The sequence below is a fragment of the Bos indicus x Bos taurus genome, chromosome 19, assembly GCF_003369695.1.
Source record: "Bos indicus x Bos taurus breed Angus x Brahman F1 hybrid chromosome 19, Bos_hybrid_MaternalHap_v2.0, whole genome shotgun sequence".
Taxonomy (NCBI): Eukaryota; Metazoa; Chordata; class Mammalia; order Artiodactyla; family Bovidae; genus Bos; species Bos indicus x Bos taurus.
Genome location: NC_040094.1, coordinates 11492632 through 11520383, shown reverse-complemented (window position 1 = coordinate 11520383; position 27752 = coordinate 11492632). Strand labels below are relative to the sequence as shown.

At 41.8% G+C, this 27752-nt stretch overlaps 1 long non-coding RNA gene across 4 annotated transcripts in view; it reads right to left on the bottom strand.

Annotated features, from left to right (window-relative positions):
- Positions 1-27752, bottom strand: part of LOC113877815 — a 95429-nt gene that overhangs the window by 14945 nt on the left and 52732 nt on the right. Inside the window, exons 4-6 of one of the 4 annotated variants that reach the window (XR_003506830.1) lie at positions 19971-20008; positions 19614-19682; positions 4493-4595 (exon numbers count right to left, since the gene is read on the bottom strand). This is a non-coding gene — a long non-coding RNA (uncharacterized LOC113877815). The remainder of the gene's footprint in view (positions 1-4492; positions 4596-19613; positions 19683-19970; positions 20009-27752) is intronic. The other 3 variants (XR_003506831.1, XR_003506832.1, XR_003506833.1) reach the window with 3 other exon arrangements.

Genomic DNA, 27752 nt, shown 5'->3' with positions numbered 1-27752 from the left:
TTTCCTCTATTTCTTTGCATTGATCGCTGAGGAAGGCTTTCTTATCTCTTCTTGCTATTCTTTGGAACTGCATTCAGATGCTTATATCCTTCCTTTTCTCCTTTGCTTTTCACTTCTCTTCTTTTCACAGCTATTTGTAAGGCCTCCCCAGACAGCCATTTTGCTTTTTTGCATTTCTTTTCCATGGGGATGGTCTTGATCCCTGTCTCCTGTACAATGTCATGAACCTCATTCCATAGTTCATCAGGCACTCTATCTATCAGATCTAGGCCCTTAAATCTATTTCTCACTTCTACTGTATAATCATAAGGGATTTGATTTAGGTCATACCTGAATGGTCTAGTGGTTTTCCCTACTTTCTTCAATTTAAGTCTGAATTTGGTAATAAGGTGTTCATGATCTGAGCCACAGTCAGCTCCCGGTCTTGTTTTTGTTGACTGTATAAAGCTTCTCCATCTTTGGCTGCAAAGAGATTAATCCATCTGATTTCGGTGTTGACCATCTAGTGATGTCCATGTGTAGAGTCTTCTCTTGTGTTGGTGGAAGAGGGCGTTTGCTATGACCAGTGCATTTTCTTGGCAAAACTCTATTAGTCTTTGCCCTGCTTCATTCCGTAATCCAAGGCCAAATTTGCCTGTTACTTCAGGTGTTTCTTGACTTCCTACTTTTGCATTCCAGTCCCCTATAATGAAAAGGACATATTTTTTGGGTGTCAGTTCTAAAAGGTCTTGTAGGTCTTCATAGAACCGTTCAACTTCAGCTTCTTCAGCGTTACTGGTTGGGGCATAGACTTGGATTACTGTGATATTGAATGGTTTGCCTTGGAAACAAACAGAGATCATTCTGTCGTTTATGAGATTGCATCCAAGTACTGCATTTCGGACTCTTTTGTTGACCATGATGGCCACTCCATTTCTTCTGAGGGATTCCTGCCCACAGTAGTAGATATAATGGTCATCTGAGTTAAATTCACTCCATTCCAGTCCATTTCAGTTCGCTGATTCCTAGAATGTCGACATTCACTCTTGCCATCTCTTGTTTGACCACTTCCAATTTGCCTTGATTCATGGACCTGACATTCCAGGTTCCTATGCAATACTGCTCTTTACAGCATCGGACCTTGCTTCTATCACCAGTCCCATCTACAGCTGGGTATTCTTTTTGCTGTGGCTCCATCCCTTCATTCTTTCTGGAGTTATTTCTCCACTGATCTCCAGTAGCATATTGGGCACCTACTCACCTGGGGAGTTTCTCTTTCAGTATCCTATCATTTTGCCTTTTCATACTGTTCATGGGGTTCTCAAGGCAAGAAGACTGAAGTGGTTTGCCATTCCCTTCTCCAGTGGACTACATTCTGTCAGATCTCTCCACCATGACCCGCCCGTCTTGGGTTAGAAAATTCTAACTCAGAAAAAAAAATTGACCAGCCCAGTGCCTATAACTGTCTATGATTGAGGTCTCTTCTGACTTTGTCACAGCTGAACTAAATTTATGGCACAGGGTATTTATTAAAGTGCTTATTACTTCCTCTGATGAGTCTTTCAGCTAGTGGAATTTTAAAAGACATGTAACCTGAAGGATTTGCTTAATTATATTCTGTGTTTGATTTTAATGGAGAAACCAGTCATTACACTGCAGTAAGCCATGAGATAGAAATAACCATCCTTTAGAGGAAAGCTGGCACCCTTTTATGTTTAACTTGGTAATTTTCTGACAGCCATGCCACTTTCTGCCTCTGTTGCTTTTTCAATTAATTTTGAAGAAATTTCTTTACTATTGGTGGAGAGCATGAGGATGAAAACTTCTCACCTCAGGGGAACATCTAGATACTTTATTTAGCCTTTCCACCAAGAACTCACCCCCACCCCCCAACTCAGATGAATGAATTCACAAATTGGAATGTACATGCTTTTTTTGAAAAAATTTTTTTAAAAAACCTCTCCAATTTAGTCAATTGGAATGAAAATGATTGCTCTCCCTGTTTCTTAATACCTGCTCAGACGCTCGGCTGTGTCCAACTCTTTGTGACCCCATGGACTATTTCCCACCAGGCTCCTCTGTCCGTGGGATTTCTTAATATATCACCCTAAACTTCTGTTACAACCAGTGTTCTAACAATCTCCTTGATGATCAGTTGAATATAAAATCAGAAAGACACACCTGATCCAAAAGAACAGTTAAACACATTGCCCTCCACATCTTCTACTTTAAAAAGACATTAAAGCTTAACATTATATACAGAGCTGACAGATTCCATACCTAGTTATCAGTTGCTATTTCACAAAAGTAAAGCCACTGGCATGGCATATAACATTTCTTCTTGTTCCACTGCAACTGCCTGCAACTGTTGAGAAGCTTTTCCTATCCCTATATTTGCTTCCAGCACTGCACACGTTTTCTTCTCAGGCTTAAAAATAAATGTCAAGTTCCTGATCTTTTGTTAAAGATTCATTGCCAAAGATAGTTTCACAGCAGGAGCCTTCCTAGGGAAAGAGTTGGCTCACATTCCTGCTAAGAATGTAACCTGGAATGATGGAAAAATAATTATAATCAATGTCACAGAGCATATGGGTTTCTACCCAGACAGCTGCCAAATAGGACCTGCACTAATCTTTTCCATCTACTATCAGTCGGTTGACTCTAGCACATAAATTCCTCATATTTGGGTAAATGAAAGCCCAAAGCTCACACATATTTCTCCTATATCTGAGAGGTTTCGGAAAGAAACCAGTAAATGCCTTGCATTTCTTAAGCTTAGTTTCCATAAAACTACAGTTATTGTGTTTGGTGTCTCTAAACATAGAACTGCTTTATTTCTACTTCATCCTCCATCTTGGGTGATCCATGAGGTCAGTCCACAGTCAGTGAAAGAATTGGGGAGAAATATATACAGTCACATTTTAAAAGCATTGTACTTGGGAGTGGGATGAATTGGGAGATCGGGATTGACACATACACATTATTGATACTATGTATATGGGCTTCACTGGGGGGCTCAGATGGTAAAGAATCTGCCTGCAATGCGGGAGACAGGGATTAGATCCCTGGATTGGGACGATCCCCTGGAGAAGGGAGTGGCTACCCATTCCAGTGGGTCCTGGAAAATTCCATGGACAGAGGAACCTGATAAGGTACATACAGTCCATGGGGTCGCAAAGAGTTGGACACAACTGAGCGACCAACACTTTCACTTTCATCTACAGTAGATAACTAATGAGAACCTACTATTCCCTTGTAGCTCAGTCGGGAAAGAATCTGCCTGCAATGCTGGAGACCAGGATTCGATTCCTGGGTAGGGAAGATCCCCTGGAGAAGGAAATGGCAACCCACTCAGGTATTCGTGCCTGGAGAATCCCATGGACAGAGGAGCCAGGCAGGCTGCAGTCCATGGGGTCACAAGAGTTGGACACAACTGAGCGACTAAACCACCACCACCAGTACGTAACTCAGGGAACCCTCCTCAGTGGTCTGTGGTGACCTAAATGGGGTGGGGAATCCGAAAAAAGAGGAGATATAGGTATTGCTGATTCACTTTGCTGTATAGTAGACACTAACACTGTAAAGCAACTATTGTCCAATAAAAATTAATTTAAAAAATAAAGCATTGTACATGTTGATGTGTGTTTCAGCTGGATACACCCCAACAGTATGTGTCGTTTCTAAAAGGGAGCTAATGCTGAGCTGATTAAATAGAAGCAGAAGCACCTGGTGCGTATCATTATGGAATAGGGTCCTGGGTGATTTAATTAAGATCTTTATTGTTATTTTTCCACTCTACCATCCACCCTGCTTTGCCTCTCTCAGGATATGTGCCAGGTGGTATGCAGTTCTTTTAGGAGAGAATTTTTTTTTCGTCTATGGAAACTCAGAACACAAAGAAATCAGAGGCAGATTTTAATTTTCCTTACAAGATTCTGTGTTTCAAACATTGGAAGTCTTAGAACAATTTGACTCTTTCCTACACAGCGGAGAGAGAAAATCCAGCCTCTTAAACTAGCACTTTTTTATTTTCTAAGCATAAATAAATAAACATAATAAGTATATTGTATGCTTTCTTGTTACACAAAGCAGAGTAGACAAAAGGGGGACATTCCAGTTAAATATTGGTAGCTTTTGTTTCCAATATTTAGGACATTTTAAGCAAAGAGAAAAGTGAATTGAAAATGAGGTTGCTGCTTGCTATTACGGTGCTCCATTCACAGATCGAGCACTTAATTACAATAAATCCGGCAGCCGCTTCTCTGTCCTAAGGCCCCTCCGCTCCTATTGAGACATTCAATACAACTGTCTCACACTCTAAAATGATTTCTAGAGAGGAGTTTATATTAATATTGTGAGTCCCCCCAGTCACACAACTCAGCTCTAGGTCTGACTGCTACAGTTATAAAGAAATGACTTTTTCCCCCCACGCAGCGCTGTCATCTTTCAGGAAGACTTACATCTCACTTCTTATTTTTCCCTTTTCCCCCAGCATACATTTGTAAAACCTTACCAGAACTCCAAGCTGGCCCATATCCTTGAAATCGGCTGGGTCCAAGTATTAGTCAGCCATAAAAAAGAATGAAATCCTGCCATTTGCAGAAACATGGATGGGTCTAGAGAAGTAAAGGTGAAGTGAGTCAGACAGAGACAAATACCATAGGATATCACTTATACACGGAATCTAAAATATGGTACAAATGAACACGTCTATGAAACGGAAACACACTCCCAGACACAGAGAACACACGGTTGCCAAGGGAGGGACAGGGAGGGAAGGACTGCGAGTCTGGGATTAGCAGATGCAAACTATTGTGTATGGGATGGGAAAACAAGGTCCGGCTATACAGCTCAAGGAACTAAACTTAACACCCCGTGATAGACCATAATGAAAAAGAACATATATATATACGTATATACATCTGAGCCACTTTTCTGCAGAGGTTAACATTGTAAATCAATTATGCTTCAATAAAATTTTTTAAAAGTCAGCTGGTTGCAATTCTGTATTTGTAGAGTCAAATGAGTCAGGAATGGACATTCTCACACAACAACTGTTCGGAGCAGGATGGAAACTAGAACTCAGAGACTTAAAGCGTTTTGCCTCAGGAAAAGGTCTAGCTCTATTTTCTCTGTAATTGGTTTGAAAGAACCTAGAAATCAAATTTGCCAACTACTAGTCTCATATATTTTATGAGGATACCATGTATAGCATCGAAATGCTTCATAATTTGATTTATGGTTAGCCAGATAAGATTATAAGAGTTTGATTTTACTGAGTAGGCTGTGCTCTGCTTATTAATAATAAAAACATCTCACCCACTCGTCCACTCTAAAGGCAGGCTTCAGCGCCCTAGTGAATTGTGTTCCCAAGTTCATTACTTAGTTGGTTGTTTAGAAATCCAAATGGTTTTTTTTTCCTCAGGCCTAATAGTGTAAGTGGTAATTAAATTCCAAGCATAAACTTCAAATCTGATTGACCTCTAAGTCATAGGAGCAAGACCAGCCTGGGTTCCAGCTGCTAGGAGACAAAGTCTGTGCTAATTATTCTCCACACATCACCTGCTCTGTGCTCTAGAAGACTGGGCTACAAATGGATTCATTTCCCTGGTTCCCTGGCTTGACTTTGGCCAAGGAGGGGCGTGACTCAGAGATAAAAGAGTAGGAGAGAGAGGATGGGATATTTCTTCATGGGTTCCTATCCTGCTTTGCTGCCATCAATCTGGCAGTGGCTGTGTCCCTCCAAGACGACATGTCTAGCTGGCAGCCCCCCCAAAGATTTAGTTCTCACTGGGCTCTGGGAACATCATTTATTCATTCCCCTCCCCTGTCTGCCCCCCTACCCCGTCCCCTCCCCTTGTCTTGGGGGTATAAACCTCTCCCTGCTCTTCCTAGTCTTTGGTATCTCGCATCCTAGTTCTCTCTCTTTTTAGAAAAATATTTATCTATTTGGCTGCACTGGGGTTTAGTTGCAGCACGAGGAATCTTTAGTTGCAACATGTGGGATCTAGTTCCCCGATCAGGGATGGAACCTGGGCCCCCTGCATTGGGGGCATGGAGTCTCAGCCACTGGAGTACCACGGAAGTCCCCATCCTGGTTGTCTTAACCCCAAGCGTGCCTCAGGTAAAAATCTCTTCCTTAACATTTCTTCATTTGTACCATCTGAGTGGAATTCCATCCATTTAGACCTCAACTGTACAAAGGAAGACGAGGAAGAAGAGTTTCTTCTTCCTTTCTTGGGTTCAGAATTTCAGGCAGGATCATTCATGTATCTAACAGATATTAATTCATGTTCTTCCTGCATGCATGTGTGCTAAGTTACTTCAGTTATGTCTGACTCCTTGTGACCCTATGGACCCCAGCCCTCCAGGCTCCTTAACTCATGTTCTTCCTACATGCTACCAATTATGAATAAAACAGATATAGTCCCTGGCATCAAGGAATGTACATTCCTAGTTGGGAAAACTTGGTAAATACACAAATGAATAAACAAAAGAGCTGTATGTTCTGGGAAATATTAGGTAGGAAGTAAACAGGGTACGTTGATAGAGAACCATGGCAATTTTGGATAGGGTGGTCAGGGGAGGCCTTGCTGAGAAGATGACTTTTTTTTTTAGGAAACTAATTTTTAAAAAAATTTTTCTGAAAACATTAGGAACTATGAAAAACAAGCTGAATATCTGGCCATATCAAAAGCAAAATACAAGTAAAAAAGACGTTGAGAAATCATGTTTAATCATAGAGAAAAATGTTTTAAAATATCATATTTAACACTTTCCTCCATAAACCACAACACTGAAGTGGACTTTAAGTAATTTTTTAAAATAAAAATTAAAAGAGAAAAGGCACTCCATTCCCACCCTGGAATCCCATCATATACAAAGTAATACACTCAAACGTCAGTGGACATAAACAACTGGTAAACCTGAAAATAAATCTTTCAATGAATGAACTCAGATTCCAACAGAACACAGTACTGCCTTATGTTTGCGGAAGAGCTTTTATCACACTTGCTGCTGCTGCTAAGTCGCTTCAGTTGTGTCCGACTCTGTGCGACCCCATAGACGGCAGCCCGTCAGGCTTCGCCATCCCTGGGATTCTCCAGGCTAAAACACTGGAGTGGGTTGCCAACTTAGGCCTTACCAAATGCAGATACAAAGGGGGATTAAAAACAAACTACTAAATCAAAATCTTTCTGTAGAGTAGCAGCTTTCACAAAATAAAATGAACTTAGTTCCATAGAATTGTACGCATATAGAAGGCAATGGCACCCCACTCCAGTACTTTTGCCTGGAAAATCCCATGGATGGAGGAGCCTGGTGGGCTGCCGTCTATGGGGTCGCACAGAGTCGGACACGACTGAAGCGACTTAGCAGCAGCAGCAGCAGCCAATTTTATTCCCAGGGTCCCAGAGTCTTGTACTATGAAAATAAAAGTATCTTTGTCTTGGAAAAAGTCTGATGAAGAAACCAAAATCCTATTATTCATGTTCCCCCAATGATACTTAGAATGCTCTTATCATCCTTTCAAGATGTGTGTGTGTGTGTGTCCGACTCTTTGCAACCCCACAGACTGTAGCCCACCAGGCCCTTCTCCAGGCAAGAACATTGGAGTGGGTTGAAATGTCCTTCTCCAAAAGGAACTATAGAAAGAAAGAAAGTGAAGTCACTCAGTCATGTCCAACTCTTTGCAACCCCATGGACTGCAGCCAGGCTCCTCCATCCATGGAATTTTCCAGGTAAGAGTACTGGAGTGGGTTGCCATTTTCTTCTCCTCCTTTCAAGATAACTTCAACTTATTAAGAGTTAACATTCTAAAGATATATAAGGAAGTGCCAGCCTCATCTGCATTAGCAAAGTCCTTTCTCTATTCACAAAGCATGGGTGTGTCTGCTCATTCACCTCTGACCCTTTGCAACCCCATGGACTGTAGCCCACCTGGCTCCCCAATATTCTCCAGGCAAGAATATTGGAGTGGGTACCCATTTCCTTCTCCAGAGAAGGTGACATTTAACTGAGATCTCATAGTTGAGAAGGAAACAGCATTGTGTAAAGAGCTGGCAAAGGCAGGGGGGGATGTGTTTCAGGCAAAAGGCACTGAGGGGGTAAAGGCTGATAGTTGAGAACTTGGTGGAAAAACCAGGATGATGGCAGCTGTTTGACCTTGGAGGAAATTAAAGACATATTTACAAGGCACACGGGGTGCTGAAGGAAGGAAAGTGTGACTAGGGGTGGGGGGGGAGCAGGTGGAGAGTGGTACAGAATGAAGTCAGACAGTTGCTCAGGGAATTCAAGGCAGGGCCCTGAAGGCCAGGATGAAGAATGTGGATTTTATTCCAAGTGTATGGGAGGCAGTAAGAGTTGTTTTGGACTATAAGGAAAGCTGAGCACCGAAGAATTGATGCTTTTGAACTGTAGTGTTGGAGAAGACTCTTGAGAGTCCCTTGGACTGCAAGGAGATCCAACCAGTCCATCCTAAAGGAAATCAGTTCTGAATATTCATTGGGAGGACTGATGCTGAAGCTGAAACTCCAATACTTTGGCCACCTGATGGGAAGAACTGACTCATTGGAAAAGACCCTGATGCTGGGAAAGATTGAAGGTGGGAGGAGAAGGAGACAACAGAGGATGAGATGGTTGGATGGCATCACGGACTCAATGGACATGAGTTTGAGTAAGCTCCGGGAGTTGGTGATGGACAGGGAAGCCTGGCGTGCTGTAGTCCATGGGGTTGCAGAGTCAGACACGACTGAGCAACTGAACTGAACTGAACTAAGAGTCTTTTTTTTTAATTAATTAATTTTTGGCTGTGCAAGGTCTTCGTTGCTGTGCACAGGCTTTCTCTAGTTGCGGGAAGCGGGGCTTCTCTCTATAGTTTTGGCACGCTGGCTTCTCACTGTGGTGGCTTCTCTTGTTGCTGAGCACCTGCTCAAGGTGTGCAGGCTCAGTAGCTGTGGCTCATGGGATTAGCTGCTCCACAGTACGTGGAATCTTCCTGGACCAGGAGGGACTGAACCCATGTCCCCTGTGTTGGAAGGCCGATTCTTAACCATAGGACCACCAGAGAAGTCCCAGGAAGCATTTTTAAAGAGCAAAGTGATATGGTCTGATTTCTCTTTTCCAATACATACTCTAGTTGCTCTAGGGAGGAGGGCTCCAGGGGAAAACAGGTAGAATCAAGCACAAGAGTCAGGAGTCAGAATGCTATTCAAATGACCTATGCGGAAGATGTAACTGCATTTTGTTCTTAAGAGATGGGAGTAGAGATGCAGAGAAGCAGACCTGTTTGAGTTTTTGTAGAGGCAGAGCTCACAGAATTTGGAAAGGACTAGGTATGGAGAGAGGCTTCCCAGGAGGCACTAGTGGTAAAGAACCCACCTCCCAAAGCAGGAGATGGAAAAGACGTGTGTTTGAGCCCTGGGTCCTGACGATTCCCTGGAGGAGGGCATGGCAACCCACTCCAGTATTCTTGCCTGGAGAATCCCATGGACTGAGGAGCCTGGCGGGCTACAGTCCACAGGGTCACAAAGAGCCGGACACAACTGAAGCGACTTAGCATGCACACGGGCAGGTATGGAGGAAGGCAAGGGAGAATCCAGGATGGCTCCCAGTTTCCTGGCTGGGGCCACTAGCTGGGTGTTGGAGCTGTTTATGGAGAGAGAGAGAGAGAAGTAGGATGGAAAGACTGATAAGATGAAGATGAGTCAGATGGCAGGCAGATGGCTATCAGAGCCTGGGGCCCAGAAGGCAGATTTGAGCTGGAGGATCTTTCCAGTCTCTTAGTGGTCAAGCAGATTTCTCAAGCCAACCTGGCTTAGGCCTAAAGGAATCTCCACCAGCCCTAGATATACTCACTAAAGCTGGGATTTAGATGTGAAGCCCCAGTTAGTCAAAAAGCATTCCTATACCTTGCCTTGTCATGAGTGCACATCGTTCCTTTGAAGATTTCAAATAAAGATTTGAGAATTCTTAGGTCCTTGACCAAATTCCATCAGAATCTTTGCCTCCAGAGTTCCAATTTCAACATCATTTAATGGTAAATTTAAAGGACAGCCCCTGGAATCCAGTTTGGCTAATGTATAATAACGTCCTTGTGGGGAGGCACGTACCCATAGTAAGAGATAAGATTCCGAGGCTTATTCACTTCAGTTGTCATGGCAACAGCAACGAGGGCTCTGGAGGCAGGAAGAAGGAACAGGGAGGAGACAGGAGAAACCAGAGGCTGTGGTGGCTGTTAGTCCTTGGGAGATAATTGAAGGCAGATATTTGTAAGTTGCATGGAGAGCACACCCTGTAAATCCAGGGCAGTTAGAAGTACACAGGTTTGTGAGTAGACAGTTTGTTCATTTTAAGGACCAGAGATACATATGAAAGCTGTATAGACTCGGGGGCTAGAAATACATCATGTACCTGTTTTAACCCTGTGCCCACTGTACTGCTTGGGGTTCCACGTATTTGAATGAGCAAATGAGATCCCCAAAGAAAAAAATCTGTATTCTCCGTGTTTTGTATGGGTTCTAAAGTTGCTAAGTGAACAGATTCTTTGGGGAAAGATTCTATTTTTACATCAAAATCATCTTCATAGTATGGTTAGCGATTCTAAGGTGACACATCTGAAAGGAAGATTCACCTCCAGACCAAAAGACCAAGTCAGTAGATCTCCCTCTCTGGGTTGATTTTGGTGATCATTCACTAAACACACGGATGGGATACCACCTAACTACGTACCTCCCAATGAAGGTCGATAGTAGAACAGGCTTTGATTAGATTTTTGAGGTGATTACATTTTATCTACAAACTGAGAATCCTCATTCTGTTGAAAGCTACAGCAATGAGGAAAGGTGGTGATGTGATAAAGAATACAGACAGATGGACAATCAACCCTAAAAGAGAAGGAAACCTGAGGAATGAAAATTTGTTCAAGGCACGGTAGTCTATCTGGTACAGACATGCTGACACTCAAAAGGAAAAATCTCCAGTGGTGTGGACGCTTTGATAACTATGTAAAATATCCCTCAAGACCTTTCATTTAACTTTGCTCTATTTTTTTTTTTGGCTGCACTATTTCTTTGCTCATTGCAGCACGTGGGCTTTCTCCAGCTGTGGTGGAAGGATTCCTTTTGTTGTGGAACATAAGCTCTAGGACACTCAGGCTCAGTGGTTGGGGTCCATGGGTTTAATTGATCCCATGGTATGTGGGATCTTAATTCCTCGACCAGGGATCGAACCTGAGTCTCCTGCATTACAAGGTGGATTCTTAACCACTGGACCACCAAGGAAGTCCCTGCTAAGTCACTTCAGTCGTGTCCAACTCTGTGGGACCCCATAGACGGCAGCCCACCAGGCTCCCCCGTCCCTGGGACTCTCCAGGCAAGAACACTGGAGTGGGTTGCCATTTCCTTCTCTAAGGAAGTCCCTACTTTTGCTCTAATTCTGTCCTCACCAGCTAATGTTTTATTTACTAATTCTGTTTTCTTTAGATGCTGAAGACAGTACCCTAGATGAGAAACGGGCATATCTGATCACTGGAAAAGTATATCCTCCTCTCTAAATTGCAATGAGAATAGCATTCAAACAAGGTCTCCAGCCTGCATGATTGGGGCCCTGCTGATTTCTCTGACCTCATGCTCCGTCTTCACTCTACGTTCCGGTCATGTGGACTTCTTTCCACTTCTGAAACACCTCAAACTTTCTCCTGCCTTCCAGTTTTACCTGTTAGCAGAGCTCTCCTCTGAGATCTCCCCGTGGCTGGTCATTTCTTACCAATCAGGTCTCAGCTCACGAGTGCCCGCTTCTAAAAGGCCTTTCCTGATCTTCGTGTCTGTGGTTGCAACCTTTCTCCTTTGATGTCCATTCCCTCCCCGGATGACCAGTCACTAGCTACACTTAGCCTGTTTGATTTATTACTATGTGTCTTATTTGTTGACTTGTTTATTATCTGATTCTTAAACCAGAATGAAAGTGCAACACAGCTCCAGCCTCAGCAATAAGCAGTCAACACTCAATAAATATCTGTGAAATGAGCTGAATGTGGGGGAAAAATGAAGTATGAATTGCTCTAGACTTGAGCATGCATGCATGCCCAGTCATGTCCGTCTCTTTGCGACCCCATGGACTGTAACCCGCCAGGCTCCTTTTCCATGGGATTTTCCAGGCAAGAATATTGGAGTGGGTTGCCATTTCCTACCCTAGGGGATCTTTCTAACCCAGGGATTGAACCCACATCTTCTGCACTGGCAGGCAGATTCTTTACCACTGTGCTACCTGGGAAGTCCTAGACTAGAGAGATACAAATAGAGCAATCTGAGGTATATGGACTTCCCCTTGGCCCACACTGTTACTTCTATAAAGCACCAATAAGGTATAGTCATATGTCTTATTTTTGTTTGTTTTTGTATATTTCTTTTTCCCCACTCCCCTCTAGACTGTGAACAACTTGGGACAAGGACCATCTGGTTCATTTTGACACTTCCAGTATCCAAATAAATGCTCACAGGACCCCTTATGGCCCTGCTGATGGAAACAGGCAATTCAGACAAAATTCAGAGACTTTCTGTTGAGTGATCTTGGCTTCACTGGCTGGACAAGTGCCTGCCAGAATAAGCAGTGTTTGCAAGATAAGAAAACAGGTATGCAAACAGGTAGTGGCAGCACCAAAACATAGCCTGGGGTGAGCTCTGCAGCTCTGTCTCCTCTGTAGTCTCCATCACACCCTCCAAGTAACCCCCCAAAAGATTCCAGGCAATTCCCCAACCAGATTGCTGTCCTGAGCTCTTCCTGCTTAGAAAACCTAGAGCCATCTGGGTACATGGAAGTCAGACAGAAGCAGCTCCCACTTGGCCCGAGTCCAAAAAGAGACTTATGAGAACAGGCCAGCTGAGAGTCAGGGTGAACCACGGAGGCACCGTGAGGGCCAGCGTCCAACCAAGAATGACTGGAAAGGACTGTTTAGTGTTCTAAACGTTGCCAAGCTGAGTAACATGACACTGAACTTGTTTTCTTAGCTCAACTCTATATAGTTTGCATCCTGGAATTCACTCATACTATATATAGTAGAGTTTTATTCATGCACTCGAACTGATTATGTGTCCTGGACTGAAATGTTCCAGCAACGCCAAAAATGAAGACAAAATGGAAATCTTCCCTGGACTTACCGGCAGTTCTTTGTGCCCACTGCCGACTTCGCTAATGCACGGGGGCAGCAGAAAGCTAATTGAGATCTGTCATGGAATAACAGGGCAGAGCCTCGCCTGGAAAGAATGCCTCCTTTCAGTCTTTTCCTTGTGGAGTACTTATTGATTTATTTATAAACTGGCTACGGTCACTGTTCAGAATTAATACACATTAAAGAAGGTTTAAAGGCCAAACAATGACCCAACTTTTATAAGAAAAGAATCACACAAAGAAGAGTTCGTTGTCTAACTCAAGACAGACAGTTCTATGAAACTGCCGACTGTAAATTGTTTCAGTCTTTGGGATATAAACAATTTTTATTTAACTTTTGGTCTTCTTTGATTCAGAGAAGGCAATGGCACCCCACTCCAGTACTCTTGCCTGGAAAATCCCATGGACAGAGGAGCCTGGTAGGCTGCAGACCATGGGGTTGCTAACAGTCGGACTCGACTGAGCGACTTCACTTTCACTTTTCACTTTCATGCATTGGGGAAGAAAATGGCAACCCACTCCAGTGTTCTTGCCTGGAGAATCCCAGGGATGGGGGAGCCTGGTGGGCCGCCGTCTATGGGGTCGCACAAAGTCGGACAAAACTGAAGTGACTTAGCAGCTTCCTTGATTAACACAGCAACTTTTCCGACCTGCTTTGAAAAATAAAATGTTCTCTGCCTCACGTATTTCAGGCCGAGAAACTCATTTTAATTCTAGAGTTGCAAATCTCTTTTTTAAAAAGCTACTTTTGGTTATCTCGCCACAACTGGAGGTTTCCCTCCGTAGCTCAGTAGGTAAAGAATCTGCCTGCAATATAGGAGACCCGGGTTCGATTCCTGGGTCCAGAAGATTCCCTTGGAGAAGGAAATGGCAACCCACTCTAGTATTCTTGCCTGAAAAATCCCATGGACGGAGGAGCCTGGTGGGATACAGTCCATGGGGTCGCAAGAGTCGGACACGACTGAACGACTACACACCAGCACCACCACTGGAGCTGTCTGGTGGGAGCGAGCACTGAGGGTCCCTAAGGGATGGCGGGGGTCTTCCTGATGGGGTGCTGTGGGGAACGTTTTGAGCCCAGCATTTGACATCCTTCCTCACAGACTTCCCTGGTGGTCCAGTGACTGGGCACCTGCCTGTCAATGCAGGGGACACGGCTTCAATCTTGAGTCCGGAAAGATTCCACAAGCTGCGGGGCCATCACAATGAGAAAGAAGCCTGCGCACCGCAACTAGAGAGCGGCCCCTGCTCGCCTCAACTAGAGAAAGCCCGAACAGCACTGAAGACCCAGCACAGATCACATCAGTCGCTCAGTCGTGTCCGACTCTTTGCAACCCCATGAATCGCAGCACGCCAGGCCTCCCTGTCCATCACCAACTCCCAGAGTTCACTCAGACTCACGTCCATCGAGTCAGTGATGCCATCCAGCCATCTCATCCTCTGTCGTCCCCTTCTCCTCCTGCCCCCAATCCCTCCCAGCATCAGAGTCCTTTCCAATGAGTCAACTCTTCTCATGAGGTGGCCAAAGTACCAGACTTTCAGCTTTAGCATCATTCCCTCCAAAGAAATCCCAGGGCTGATCTCCTTCAGAATGGACTGGTTGGATCTCCTTGCAGTTCAAGGCACTCTCAAGAGTCTTCTCCAACACCACAGTTCAAAAGCATCAATTCTTTGGTGCTCAGCCTTCTTCACAGTCCAACTCTCACATCCATACATGACCACAGGAAAAACCATAGCCTTGACTAGATGAACCTTTGTTGGCAAAGTAATGTCTCTGCTTTTGAAAATGCTAAGTTGGTCATAACTTTCCTTCCAAGGAGTAAGCGTCTTTTAATTTCATGGCTGCAGTCACCATCTGCAGTGATTTTGGAGCCTAGAAAAATAAAGTCTGACACTGTTTCCACTCTTTCCCCATCTATTTCCCATGAAGTGATGGGACCAGATGCCATGATCTTCGTTTTCTGAATGTTGAGTTTTAAGCCAACTTTTTCACTCTCCACTTTCACTTTCATCAAGAGGCTTTTGAGTTCCTCTTCACTTTCTGCCATAAGGGTGGTGTCATCTGCATATCTGAGGTTATTGATATTTCTCCTGGCAATCTTGATTCCAGCTTGTGTTTCTTCCAGTCCAGCGTTTCTCATGATGTACTCTGCATGTAAGTTAAATAAACAGGGTGACAATATACAGCCTTGACGGACTCCTTTTCCTATTTGGAACCAGTCTGTTGTTCCATGTCCAGTTCTAACTGTTGCTTCCTGACCTGCATATAGGTTTCTCAAGAGGCAGGTCATGGTATTCCCATCTCTTTCAGAATTTTCCACAGTTTATTGTGATCCACACAGTCAAAGGCTTTGACATAGTCAATAAAGCAGAAATAGATGTTTTTCTGGAACTCTCTTGCTTTTTCCATGATCCATCGGATGTTGGCAATTTGATATCTGGTTCCTCTGCCTTTTCTAAAACCAGCTTGAACATCAGGAAGTTCACGGTTCACATATTGGTGAAGCCTGGCTTGGAGAATTTTGAGCATTACTTTACTAGCATGTGAGATGAGTGCAATTGTGCGGTAGTTTGAGCATTCTTTGGCATTGCCTTTCTTTGGGATTGGAATGAAAACTGACTTTTTCCAGTCCTGTGGCCACTGCACAGCCAAAAGTAAATAAAGAAAAATTAAAACAACAACAACAACAACCCTTCCTGGCAATATACCTTGGTTTAAGCTTGGGGAATTCTCTCTTTATGAACTTCCCTTGAAGCTCACTTGTTCCTGCTTCCACAGTGAGTATGTGACCGAGACGCAGCCAAGACGGCACGCTATCTCCTACCTTACCGTGATTGGTTGGGATATAAGCACATGATTCAAAACAGGCCAGTCAAAACCCACAAGACTCAATTCTGGGACTTTCATTGGAGCCATTAGAGGAAAAGTGTAATTGGTGGTTGTGATGTTGATAGCCTGTAGTGGCCAGGGACCATTTCCTTGGCAACTACAGAACAGAACTAATTCTGTTAAGAAGCTGAGGACTGGATCCCAGTGTTTTCTAGTTTAATGCTTGAGTCAAGCTGTGCCTTAAGATCTATGCCTGGACTTTCTAGCTTACCGCAGTCAATAAACTTCTTTTTTGCTGAGATCAATTTGAGTTGGGTTTTCTGTCACCTACATCATATATAGGTGCCAAGAATTTAGTACCTGAGCAGAAGGCTGAGGATTCATAGGGCTAGTAGAAGCAGTTGGCATGAGGATCTACCCAGATAGCTTAAAGATAACTTTATAGATCCCAATCTACTGATCCCAATCTACCTGTCTTCCAAATAATTTTTAATATAATTTTGCATTTCATGTATTTAGTTTCGAAAGTCAAGCTAAATAGGGACTTCCCTGGTGGTCCAATGGCTAAGACTCCGTGCTGCCAACAGCGGGCTCAGGTTCAATCTTTGGTTGAGAAACTAGCTCCCTCGTGCTGCAACTAAGAGTAAACGTGCTGCATTAAAGATCCCACATGCTGCAATTAAAAAATATCCCAGCATGCCACAACCAACACCCGGAGTTGCCAAATAAATAAAAATACCGTTTTTAAAAAGTCACACTAAATAAAAAGGTATATACAAAATAGTCTATGCCTTCCCTTTTCCCCCTTAAGTTCTTTTACTTCGTGGCTAAAAATTTTTATTATTTTTTTATTCTTCCATTGTTTCTTGTGCAAATATCATCAAATATGGATATATTTTTATTTCCCCCTTTTTGTTACACGGAAGATAGCATGTTGGCTCTTTTACATGCATTTCATTTCTTCAACATAGGTTCATTCAGAGTGCTTTTCTTTGATATTCTATAGTGCCTTTGATTATTCCTGGGTGCTTTCCACATAATATTTGAAATAGCTCAGAGCCCTCTTTAGCATATTCTACCACTTCTCTGCTCTGTTACCCTGGAGACATCTTAGTTTAACACTGGAGAATCCTTTATCTCACCAGAATTAGAGAATTCAAATCAAGGAGCCAAAATAAGGGTCTGACTCTAAAGTTAAGAAAAAATCTAGAAAGTCCAGTCTGAATACTAAAAAACAGACCATTGCACATGGTAGAGGGAGGATAGCTATGAAAATTAAAATGCTAGAAGTCTAAAGTTCTATACCAAAAAGAGGGATTAGCACTGACAAGGATATAGGCAAATATCCCAGAAAGAAGAGTGTATATTGCCACCAAATGACTTGTAATTTTGAATAGAAGTCAAATTTAGTCCTCTTGGTTGGGCAAAAAATCTCTGATCAAAGTAATACACTGAGGACTTCCCTGGTAGTCCCCAGTGGCTAAGAATCCACCTGCCAATGCAGGGGACATGGGTTCAATTCCTGGTCCGGGAAGTTCCTACATGCCAGGGAGCAACTAAGCCCAAGCACCACAACTACTGAGCCCATGTGCTGCAACTATTGAAGCCCTCGTGCTCTAGGCCCCACATTCCACAGCTAGAGAAGCTACCACAATAAGAAGCCCACACACTGCAATGAATACCCAGAGCATCCATAAATAAATAAATGTAGTACACTGACCTACAGGGTCTTACATTCACAGATATCTTAATAACTCAGCAGACAGTGGCTTAAACAGGACTGACAATCTCAGAACTCAGCCCTGAAAATCAGGATAATTTACTTGGAACAACGTGAATGAACATTTTCAGATTAAGTCACTATGGTGGAAGATCTAAAATTAACCTTTTCCCGGCATTCTCTGGCAGTCTAGTGATCTGGACTCAGGGCTCTCACTGCCGGGCGCCCAAGTTCCATACCTGGTTGGGGAACCAAGATCCCATAAGCCATGCAGTGCAGCCGAAAAATAAGTAAACAAAATCAACTTTTTAATAAAAATTATACTTAGCCTTCAACATGAGAGAAAAATGTCTAAAAGAATATGAATTTTAATGAAACAATGGGTTGAAAATGAAAGACTGTCTAAAGATACACTTATAGGGACTTCCCTGGTGGTACAGTGGCTAAGACTGGACGCAGTGCAGGGTGCCTGGGTTTAATGCCTGGTCAGGGAACTAAACCCACATGCTGCAACTAAGAGACTGCTGCTGCTGCTGCTGCTAAGTCGCTTCAGTCCTGTCCGACTCTGTGCGACCCCTGAGATGGCAGCCCACAAGGCTCCCCCGTCCCTGGGATTCTCTGGGCAAGAACACTGGAATGGGTAACTAAGAGACTAGGCACAGCCTAATAAATAAATAAATAATTTAAAGATATATTATAATTTAACAGCAGAGAGACTTGATTGGGCCTTGGCTAGGATAAACACAGGGTCTGGCACACAACTGACTGCTAAGTAGCTATGGGTGAAAAAAGAAATCAATTTCTTTGCACGTGTGTTTATTATTGTTTTATCTTAATACCTAGAGGCAAAACAGCATCTGCAGATATTAACTTAGTTGATTTGGGTACTCATGTTTTTAGTAGAGGAAAATTGTTTTAAGAAAAGAGACCAGCCATTGAATCTATTTTTCGTATCATTTTTTCTTTTCTTATATTACAAAATTGTGTGTTGACACACCCAGTGAGGGCTGTTTTCTGTGCACTGGTTAGCTTTTAAGTGGGTTACATAAACACATTTCCATTTTTATGGTTTCATGCAGGCCTTAATTAGAAGTAAATGAGCTAGGCAGTCTGTTCTTTTATCCTTAAAAAAAAATTAGCATTTATTGCTTACTTTCCCTTTGATCTTCTAAAATTTCAATTGGGGAGTTAAAAGAGTCATGAGAAAAAAAAAAAACTTTAGAAAAATTTTTTAGGTAAATGTATTTGCCACTGTGCTTTACCAAACCACAAACCCCAAGGAATAAATGAAAATTCAAAGCAGACATTCCCAAAGAAAATAAAGAAAAAAAAGAACTTACAGCAATATACTATAGTTTCTGTAAAACATAGGCTGGATAATTAAGGGTTAAAGCTTCATCTTTTCAGTCCTCAAAATGAAATATTTGTTTGCTGGTCAGGCGACATTGTGAATGCATTTCCAGATGCTGAGATCTCAGGAAACAATTATTGAACATACTTTATGCTCAAATACGTACTATTATTAATTAAGGTAAATGTTTTATGCTATCGTCAAATGTCACTAATTTTGTTTTGGGTGCAATAAAGCTACCAAAGAAAATATATTTGGGAGCTAATGCTATTATTCTAAGAAAGAACATTTTCTAAGAGCTAATTCAGCATTAAGCTTATTCCAGTCATGAATCCTTAGGCTCAAAATGTGGTTTAGCTCATAGATTTACACTTTAAAATAAACAAGCTTTCAATTAAAAATCAATAGGTTACGCCTAAGTATCAATTAAGTTTTGCCCTGGGGCACCTACCATTTTCTACATAATAGAAAACAGTTTATTTTCCAAGTTTTATTTCTTCACTAACACACCATGTGTGAAAAATACATTCTTGGCACAATATTTGATACAATGGAGTTTGATTACTTACATATGTTTCTGACATTTACAATACCTGCATTGTCCTCAGGAGGTAGTACAGAGCATATGAGGCTATAGCCTACAAGGAACAGAAAAGCAAGTTAGTTCACAATTTGAATAGACAGAAATGTGTAACCAAAGGACAATGGAAACACTCCTTCTTTGTGGCTTTTTTAGAATGTAGTAAACAACTCTCTTTCAAGGACGGATCACCAACCAAAAATTGCTACAAAACAAAATCTTGAGGAAACTTTTGCAGAAGAGAAACTAGTCTATTAGATGAGTAAGTCAAAGAGAAAAATAAGAGAGACAATGAAATCCACAAGAAGATTTGGCCATCAAGTAATCTGAATTTTTATACATTTACCTCGTTCTTTGGGCCTTTGGTTCTATCACGATGCACACCTAAAGATCAATGGAATTAAAAATGAGCAACTACAAAAACTACAACCTTCCTTTGGTTTTCTTCTCTCTTAACAGCTGACAACCCCATTACAGTTTCCACTTCTCTTTCTTTGCTCATCGAGGACTTTTGATTCACTTTTACTCTTTACAAATTTAATCGACAATGACGCTGTTATAAATATCAAATTACTCTTGATGAAATTGTCTGCTTTATAATGACTAAATGTCACCATTAAATTCAAAATCCACTTCGCTTACAAAAATGCATTTAGAAAATGAGTCATTTTTCTTTCAGGGGTTCTCAGAGCTGAGAACATCACAATTTTAAAAATAGTATCAGAGCACAGATCTTTTACATCTCATATCATTTTACTGGGCATTAAAGTCTAATATATCTGTGCTTCTGTTGCATCAGTGTGTCAGGGCTATTGTTTGTGTTACACCTGAGGTTTTACAAAGTAATCAATGAAGGATTAAATTCAATTTAGGTCAGGCTTTTAGCCGCTGGCTATTATGAAACATTTTCTATCACATACAGTTCGAGAACCTCATGATTTTGCTGTTTACTTTGTTAAATTTGCAGCTCCTTCAATTATCTCAGGTTTTTTTTTTTTAATCCTTAAAACAAGAGTAACTTGCTTACATTAAAAAATATATAATATGGGGTAGTGGAAGGAGGCTCAAGAGGGAGGGGATATATGTATACTTACAATGGCACCCCACTCCAGTACTCTTGCCTGGAAAATCCCATGGATGGAGGAGCCTGGTAGGCTCCAGTCCATGGGGTTGCTGAGGGTCGGACACGACTGAGCGACTTCACTTTCACTTCTCACTTTCATGCATTGGAGAAGGAAATGGCAACCCACTCCAGTGTTCTTGCCTGGAGAATCCCAGGGACGGGGGAGCCTGGTGGGCTGCCATCTATGGGGTCGCACAGAGTCGGACAGGACTGAAGCGACTTAGCAGCAGCAGCAGCAACAGCTGATTCACATTGTTGTACAGCAGAAACTAACACAACATTGTAAAGCGTCTATACTCCAATTAAAACATATACATGCTTCCCTCACCTTCTGAGATGGCCCACCCTCTGTCTATATGTGTGTTCTCCCTGAATAAACCTTCTTTCAAAAATATACATATTTAATTACCTATATTTAAAAATAAAATATATACATTAAGCCACCATTGAAGAAAGAAGGAAGAATTCCAAACTAAACTCAAGATGTGGAAATTTCTTTGCCTGGGATTAATTTACTTACAACAGAGAACTCTTTGTCCATGTCTGGTGGAAAAAAAGAGAAGTTCTCATGATCAATATTCCATGAGAGTCTACCCAACAAGTCTGAATTGGATTGCTGTTTTTGAATGTTGTTTGCATAGTTTAGGAAGAAAAGGAAATGTCTAGAGAGAAGGGCAGGGGGAGGAAATAAATTCCTGTGATGTTAAGTCCGTATGTATGCACTCTAATGATTTAAACATTACTCAACACACATGCTAGTCAGATCAAGTTGCTAGCTGAATATAGGTCCCAGGAGATTAATAAATGTACCTATCACCTTTGGAGAACTCTAGTTACCGGTCAGCCATTTCCTCTTCCTGTCCTTGCCTCTCAATAAGTAACTTCTGTTTCACATTATCCAGAGTGACCAAGTCCACCTTAAGTAAAACATCATGGTTCTTAATGAGAAGAATTTCAAATGCAATCTTGCCTCCATAGTTAGCTTTCAGTGGACAGCCAGGGCTGAAGATTTAACTAAATTTAACTCTTAAAAGAGTTAAATTTTCTTTATAGCCAGTTCTTGCCCTGAGACTAAAGCATATTTGGTTAAGGATACTAAATTGAGACAGGCTCCTTCGTTTAAAAAAAAAAAAAGATTAAGAACAAGTTCTGCAATGTTTTTGTAATAATTCAAACTGAGAGCAAATAAATGTTCCACTTTTTAGGCACATACCAAAATATGAGTGTATGTTTCATCCTATTTGTTTTTTTAAGTGATTGCCAAGAAAAGACTTTTTATTTTGGCCATGAAGCCTGTGGGGTCTTAGTTCCCTGAGCAGGATTAAACCCAGGCCCCAGCTGTGAAAGCGCTGAATCCTAACCACTGGATTGCCAGGGAATGCCCAAGAAAATACCATTTTTTCCACACAATCCTGTTTGGATTGGGTCTTTGGGGCCCAAATAGATGGATTAAGTATTTGGCTAAAGAGGGACAATGCTACATTCAAAAAGAAAGGACTTCGAGGGATTGATGAAACTGTTACTCAGACTTGAAGGGACTGTCCCTAATTTGAAATACTTTAGGATATGAGGTGTTGTTGCTGTTGTTGCTTTCCTAACAGCCATTTTGGTGGTATTTACCTTTTATACTTTTCTTCTGCAAAACCTTGTACACAACATTCAATTATTATTTTTATTCTCACTCTTGAACAGGTACGTGTTCCCTTCCCCATCCCCTTTGCCTTCCCTCTACTTCCTCTAATACCTGGCTTCCCAGGTCTTCCTCGTCTGTTCATTTCACGCTCTCTTCGCTCTTTCTTCCCCTTCCTCCTGAACTCTGTTTATTTATTAAGCTATGCTGCCTGCCATGTACCAGGCACATTTCTCACAATATCTGAGGCCTTTTCATTTGCTCACCATGGGCAGCCCATGTACTTACAGCCCAGACCTGTTATCCCTGAATCCCTCTTCTTCTGTTCATCCTTTCTCAAAAGATACAGCAAGGAGCTCTAATGCTGAGAACAGATTCAACCAGAATGAAAATGAAAGCCAAAGAAAATGTCCCCACTTCCCCTTCTCATGGCTATGAGGAAATATATAATGTGGGTCTACATCTGCGTTATCTCAGTTTATATAGTTTGTGAGAGAAAGAGATTTGATTCCTGGCTCTGCCACTTACTGTCTGGGTAATCTTGGACAAGTTACTTAACTAGATGCCTGAAATCCTTTCTGAAACAAGGCAATGGTATAAATAAATGATCTTGCTTAGACTTAATTTCCTAATCATAGCTTAGAGATTAAAAGCACAGGGCTGACTTAAATATACTTGGGTGGCAGTCTGGGACTTTCCACTGACTTGATTGAAAGTCTTTGTTTCCTCATTTGTGAAATGGGGTCACTGAAAATATCAACCTCATAAGGCTGTGGTGAACTTTGGATAAGATAATGCGTATGTTGTTATTCTGTTGCTAAGTCCTGCCTGACTCTTTGGGATCCCATGGACCACAGCATGCCAGGTGCTCCTGTCCTCTACTGTCTCCCGGAGTTTGCTCAAATTCATGTCCATTGAGTAGCTGATACTATCGAATCATCTCATCCTCTGCTGCCCTCTTCTCCTTTTGCCTTCAATCTTTCCCAGCATCAGGGTCTTTTCCAATGAGTCGTTCTTCACATCAGGTGGCCAAAGTATCGGAGCCTCAACTTCAGCAACAGTCCTTCCAATGAATATTCAGGGTTGATTTCCTTTAGGATTGACAGGTTTGATCTCCTTGCAGTCTAGGGAACTCTCAGGAGTCTTCTCCAGCACCACAATTCAAAAGCATAAACTCAGTGCTCAGCCTTCTTTATGGACCGACTCTGACATCCATACATGACCCCTAGAAAAACCATAGCTTTGACTACATGGACCTTTGTAGGCAAAATGATGTCTCTGGTCTTTAACACTGTCTAGGTTTGTCATAGCTTTCCTTCCAAAGAACAAGCATCTTTTAACTTCATGGCTGCAGTCACCATTTGCAGTGATTTTGGAGCTCAAGTAAATACAGTCTGTCACTGCTTCCTCTTTTTCCCCTTCTATTTGCCATAAAATGATGGGACTGGATGCCATGATTTTAATTTTTTGAATGTTGAGTTTTAACCCAGCTTTTTCACTCTCTGACGCTCATCAAGAGGCTCTTTAGTTTGTCTTCACTTTCTGCCGTTAGAGTGGTATTATCTGCATTTTTGAAGTTGCCAATATTTCTCCCCACAATCTTGATTCCAGCTTGTGATTCACCAGCCTGGCATTTCGCATGATGTACTCTGCATATAAGTGAAATAAGTAGAATGACAATATACAGCCTTATCATACTCTTTTCCAGTCTGTTGTTCCATGTAAGGTTCTAACTGTTGCTTCTTGACCCCCATACAGGTTTCTCAGGGGACAGATAAGGTGGTCTGGTATTCCCATCTGTTTAAGAATTTTCCACAGTTTGTTGTGATTCATGCAGTAAAAAGGCTTTAGTCAGTGAAGCAGAATTAGATGTTTTTCTGGAATTCCTTTGCTGTCTCCATTAGCCAATGAATGTTGGCAATTTGATCCCTGGTTCCTCTGCCTTTTCTAAACCCAGCTTGGACTTTGGAAGTTCCAAGTTCAGGTACTGCTAGCTTGAAAGATTTTGAACATAATCTTGCTAGCATGTAAAATGAGTGCAATTCTGGTAGTTTGAACATTCTTTGGCATTGCCCTTCTTTGAGATTTGGAATGAAAACTGACCTTTTTCAGCTCTGTGGCCACTGCTGAGTTTTCCAAATTTGCTGGCATATTGGAGCTATTGGTAATTGCCCTCTGCTCTTCCCCAGTATTATATTGGATACCTTCCAATCTGGGGGGCTCATCTTCTGGTGTCATATCTTTTTGCCTTTTCATACTGTTCATGGGGTTCTCCAAAGAAGAATACTAAAGTGGGTTGCCATTTGCTTCTCCAGCAGACCATGTTTTGTCAGAACTCTTCAGGTACTGCTAAAGCCTAGCTTGAAAGATCATGACCCGTCCGTCTTGAGTGACCCTGAATGGCATCGCTCATGGCTTCATTGAGTTATGCAAGCCCCTTCATCATGACGAGGTTGTTTTCTATGAAGGGGAAGATAATGCATAGAAAGATTTTAACATAGTGCCTGGCACTCCATGAATGTTCATTATTATTATCACTGATGCTACTATTTTTAGTAAGGTAGTATCATGACAATTAAAATCTTGGAAGTTAAATGTGAGATATCACTTTTTAAAATTATTTATTTGGCTGCACTGGTTCTTTGTTTCTGAGTGCAGGCTTTCTCCGTTTGTGGCAAGCGGGGGCTACTCTTCATTGAGGTGCACAAGCTTCGTGTTGCAGTGGGCTCTCCTGATGTGGAGCACAGACTCTAGACACTCAGGCTTCAGTGTTTGCAGCACACAGTCTCAGTAGTCGTGGCCCTCGGGGCTCAGTAGTTAGGGCGGATGAGCTTCATGGCTCCGTAACATGTGAAATCTTCCCTGACCAGGGATCAAACTTATGTCTCCTGCAGTGGCAGGCGGATTCTTGTCCACAATAATACCAGGAATGGCCGAGATACCACTTTACGGAAATAATCAACTGTGAAACAATAAGAAGAAACATAAATATATTGATCTCTGCTCCTGATTCCTGAGATAGAGCTCCTAAGATCTTTTTAATTTCCTTAGTGATAGGAGAATCTGACACCAATCTTCCAAATCCTTTAAAGTTTCCTGGTTGATAGGGATGTTTTTGTTCTAATGAGGTGATTCTTGGTGGGCTCCTGGATGGAGGTTGGCTCCCCAGAAAGAACATGCTGTGAATAGAAGCTTGAAAATTCCAGTTCCCTCCTCCTGCCTTTCTACAGAGAAGGGGAGAGGCTGGAAATGGAACTAATGATCAATCGGCCTATGTAAAGAAGCCTTTATAAACATCCCAATCATACTGGGATCTGAGAGCTTCCGGGTTGGTAAGCACATCTACATGCCAAGAGTTTGCTTTACTCAATTCGCCAGGAACAGAAGCTCCTACGCTTGGGACACCTCCAGACTGCATCCCGTGTATCTCTGCAGCTGGTGTTCTTTATAATAAACCAGTATACATAAGAGTTTTCCTGGGTTCTGTGACCATTCTTGCTTTTTGGCTTTTTGCTTCTTGCATTTGGCTGCACTGAGGGTTCCTTGTGGCGCACGGGTTCTTCGTTGCTGTGAGTGGACTTTCTCTAGCTGCAGCGAGTGGGAGCTAGTCTTCAGTTGCAGTGTCTGGGCTTCTCATTGCGGTGGCCTCTCTCGTTGTGGGGCACAGGTTCTAGAGAGGGCTCGGTAGTTGTGGTGCATAGGTTTAGTTGCTGCAAGGCATGTGGGATTTTACTTCCCCAACTAGGGATCGAACCAGTGCCCCCTGTATTGGCAGGCAGATTCTTCACCACTGGACCAGCAGAGAAGTTCTATTCTTGAAAATTATTGAACCCAAGGAGAGGAGCAGAGGAACACTGATTTATAGCCAGTGGGTCAGAAGTACAGGTGATTATCTGACACTTGAGATTAGCATCTGCAGTGGAAACAGTCTCAATCAAACAGTGCGATTGAGCCCTTAACCTGTGGATCAAACGGGTTAAGGAAACTCCAGGTAGATGGTGTCAGAACTGAATTGGATTGAAGCATACTCAACAGGTGTTGGAAGTTGCTTGATATGTAGAAAACCCACACATTTGGTGTCAGATGTATTGTATGGTAATAGTGGGAGAATCAAGGAGAAACACAACAGTGTTTTTCCAACTCACCTGCAAGCACATTTAAGTAATACTGTCTCTACTTTTACTTAGTAACGCCCTGTTTTAAAATAAGTTTATTGTCTTTTCTGATTATCGAAGTGAAAACATATGTGGTTGTGTGTTCTATGTTTTTTTAAACTTTTAAAAAATATATATATATGCTGTATACCTGAAACACTTAATATTATGTTTCAATTATATCTCAATTTAAAACTTTTTAACGTGCATTTATGTATGTATTTATTTAAAAAAATAAGGTCATACTGTACATACTATTCATGACTTGCTCTTTTTCATATAACAGTACATAATGGACATGTGTGTATGTAAACAAATATGGAACATCATAATTTTTTTCTCTTAGAAAAATTCTACCTTGTGAACTGTCTTGATTAAAGAGTATGTCCTTAAGAATATATGAATATATATATATATATCTATCTATCTATCTATCTATCTATCTATCTATCTTAGGGTACTATCAGCCTCCAGAAAAAGCCAAGGCAACTTACTTGCAACAGTTGCATATGAGAACATCTATACCAACAACGAGTCTTGGTAAATTTTATATCTTTGTAAATCTGATCACCCTGGATCAACCAAAGAGCTGTCAAATGCCTCAAGTTGGGGCCAACCAAAGTCTCTTCAGGACTTTTAATCTTGTCTGGAGTGACCCAGAGATGGAAGAAACCTTAGGGGGAGATAGTTGAGCAGCTCTTTCTACCAAGACATTCTGGAATTGCCAGTCTCCTTCCTGTCTTCTTCAGCCTTCTTGATCTCTTCTGTTACATCCTCACAGCTTTCCATAAAATTTCCTTTTCCCTAGGTAGTTAAAATTAGTTTATGTAGCTTGTAACCAAATTGAAATATCAAGCAGGTTGTTGAATATATAAATCTGGGGCTCAGTCAAGGGGAAGTCTGGGCAGGAGATATAAATTTGGGAGATACCAACAATACTATCAATTCCAGAAGGAGATGAAGTTAAATCTCCAACTCGTAACCTACTCCTAAGTACAGCACTAATTTATTTAGAATGAATCTGACTTTTAACTTACCTTGCAGAAAACAGAGCAAATTAACCATACAGATTCACTTACGTATTATAGATTTGTTTGTAATGAAAAAAAATGTATAGATAGATATATACAAACACATGCATACATCTATATACACACACACATATGCACACGGAATTAACATTATAAAATTAGTGGGTTATTTTGTAATGAAACCACAGTA